The sequence below is a fragment of the Rhinolophus sinicus genome, chromosome 7, assembly GCF_057876585.1.
Source record: "Rhinolophus sinicus isolate RSI-liver-muscle chromosome 7, RSI-T2T, whole genome shotgun sequence".
NCBI lineage: Eukaryota > Metazoa > Chordata > Mammalia > Chiroptera > Rhinolophidae > Rhinolophus > Rhinolophus sinicus.
Window position 1 is genome coordinate 8,794,130 of NC_142507.1, and position 3,130 is coordinate 8,797,259.

The 3,130-nt window shown below is 48.2% G+C and overlaps 1 pseudogene; it reads right to left on the reverse strand.

The window, feature by feature from the left end:
* Positions 1 to 390: 390 nt before the first annotated feature.
* On the reverse strand, positions 391 to 915 carry LOC141568693 (anterior gradient protein 2 homolog pseudogene; annotated as a pseudogene).
* Between the last annotated feature and the right edge of the window lie 2,215 nt (positions 916 to 3,130).

Here is a 3,130-nt window from a genome sequence, read left to right on the forward strand (position 1 = left end):
GTGAAGTGACCTCTCATTGTAGTTTTGATTTGCATTTCTCTGATGATTAATGATGTTGAGCATCTTTTCACAAACCGTTGGCCATCTGTGTTTTCTTTCAAAAAATGACTATTTTTTCATACTCTGCTTATTTTTTATTTATTTTTTCAAACATCCCCCCCCAATTATTTTTTTGAAAGTGTGGCTCCCTATGGTAGTATACAATATTGTTTTCATATATGTATAACTTGAAACCAAATTGTAAAAAACAGCTGTTGTAACATTAAATTGTAATCTAATCAGCATGTCCACTAGTGCTTCTGCCTTCTCCAGCATCTTCTGACATCTCCTCTGGTTCCAAGTCACAAGGCCTAACACAGAGGGAAGTGCTTGCAAATTTTGTTTTTTTCTCTACAATTCAGACTTCAGCAACTTGCAAGTTTTCTTTATATTATTGTCGGGCAGTAGGGTTGCGTCCGAAGGTTCATAAGCATAGAGACGATCTGAATATCTTCCAATGATGTGGGCTCTGTCAGGGATGGGCCAACAAACATAATCCTGGGGATTATTGGCCATCAGGAGAAAGGTGATTGTCTGTTGCTTCGTATACTAGTCTGAGGAATTGCTCTGCCAATTTCTGGATTTCTTTATTTTCAGCAAACACTTGCTTTAAAGCTTGACTGTGTTGTGTGGACATTCATCCAAGTGATGAATCATCATCAAGGATTTGTGGCCTGTCTTGCATTTGTATCAAGCTTCTTTGTATGTCTGAGTCCAGATGAGGCGGTCACCCCAACTTCTGGAGAGGGTCTGGGGCAGTTTGGGTGGAGAGTCCTTTGTGTCCTTCTTGGGTCCCCGTCTGACTGTGGAATCTTCAGCCAGAGTGTAGGAGAGAGTCAGCAGGAGTGAGAATGGTGACACTGAAATCTGCTCCATGGCAAGTCTGTCTTGAGCCCAGCGGCCACGGCCCGTCCAGGCCTCCTCCTGTGCTCACCCAGCTCAGCCTCTATTTCCGTACCGGAGCACAACTCAGTGCCTCCTGCCTGCTTTTCAACTGGACTGTTTGGGGGCTTTTGCTGTTACGTTATATGAGTTCTTCATGCCGTTTGGATAGTAAATCCTCATCAGATATATGGTTTATAAATATGTACTTTTCCCATTCCATAGGTCGTCACTTCACGTTGCCGGTGGTTTCTTTTGCTGTGCAGAAACTTTTTCGTTGGATGTAGCCCCACTTGTTTATTTTTGCTTTCGTTTCCTGCACGTTTGGTGTCACTTCCAAACAATCACTGCCAAGGCCAATGTCACGGAGCTTACTGCCTACGTTGCTTTTATGTGGATTTAATGCTCTTGACAGGCCTATGTAGTAAACGGTATTATTGTCTCCATTTTCAATAGAGACAACTGAGGTCCTTGGAGGTAACTCATCTACCCCAAATCACGGAGTTTAACCAGACGCCTGGCCTTAGGGTGTGTGCACCGGACCCGTGTGGGCACTATTGGTTGGCTGCTGACCACTGTGCCAAACTGTTGTCCCTGGGTCGCCCTCTAAGGACCACACTGCGCCTCCAGGGAGCGCTTGCACACATCTTAACAACACTCACCGGGGACATGGTGACGTGGAAAGCAGGTTAAACATATCTCAGTCACTATGACTAGAATCCCATGGGTTAGGACGCAGGGGCTCTTTTTATCCTTATTTTACTCATGAGGAAATTGTGAGTTTAAGTGACTTGATTTGCCCAAAGTCGCCCAGTGGGTAGGTGGTAGAGACAGAATTTGAACCCAGCTCTTCTATCCCTCAGTGGATTGTTCCCAGAAACAGCTTCCTACAAATGCTGAGGCGGTGCCTACTTGGTCTACTTTGATCATATCGATGAAATTCCCCCCTCCTGGCCCTGCCTTGTCCAGACTCTGAGTGTGCAGTGGTGTTGGCTAGGCTCATTGGCCACCAGGCGAGGCTCCCTCTATGCTCTGGCCTGGAGTCGGTGCACACAAAGTGTGGAAAGAATGGATAGGCTTGTTCCCGGTAAGGAGGTTTTCCCAGGAAGTCCCAGTTAACATGCAAATGTGTTGCCTGCAAGAGACGCCTGGAATTTGTTTCTTGGTTCCCACCCAGAGAGCAAGGTTTGGAGGGATGGCTTGATAGGACTAAAGGATAAAGGCAGGAGAAGTCGCTGAGTTTAGGGAAATGCCCTGGGACCTGGGGAATCCGGGTGCAGGATGGGGTCCTGAACACTGGGAAAGGGAAGAGGAGGTGGTTCTCATCCCAGAGGTTGAAGAGGCCCCAGCTGCTCCTTCGGCCTGGGCTGGCTGGTCCTCGGGGCACAGGGAGTCTGACCATCTCCGTAGACAATGGGGGAGGCCCACTGGTCGTGTCTCATGCAGGTTCTTTCTAGTCCCAGAAAAGGGCCAAAAGTTCAGTTTCCCCAAGAGGATCCTGGGAACAGGCTGTTACCCGCGTGTCCACTCCTATTAAGCCAGAGTCTCTGTCCCTCTCCTGGAACATGAAATCATGAAAGGACAGGCAGGATCATTGCACCCATCTCTCACCACCCACCCCAAATTCATCAAGCAGCCCTGCCCCGCCCCCTCCCACAGGCACATTTGCTCCCAGACCCTATCTGTGTGCATTACACACGCAAACTGGATCACACCCTGCATGTCGCTCTGTAGCTTCTCTTTTGTATTCAAACATAGTGCACATCTTTCACTGTCAATTCACGTAGCTCTCCTGTAATCCTTTGCAAATAGCTTCACTGTATTTCATCATAGGACATACCAGACATACCGCGATATACTAAACCACTCTCCCACTCACGCACAATGTAGCCATGTCCAACTCTTGGCTGTTTGCAACCCAAGCACAAGGGACATTTCTGCACACAGAACAGCCTCGTTTTTTTAAAAGAGACTCCGGAAGCCACTGTGCCTTCTGAACACCAGTCTTTCTTGGGAAGGGACAAAACAGGAATGCATTGCTCCTGGGCAGCGGGGCTCAGCTTTAGAAACGCAGCTTCGGGCTGCCCTCTGTGCAATGCAGGGCGGTGGATGGATCATTTGGCCAAGGTCCCTGAGCCGTCAGTGAGTATGACCACGGGTGAGAATCTGGATCCCACAGAATCACTGCCCTGGTCGGCCTCTCACCTCT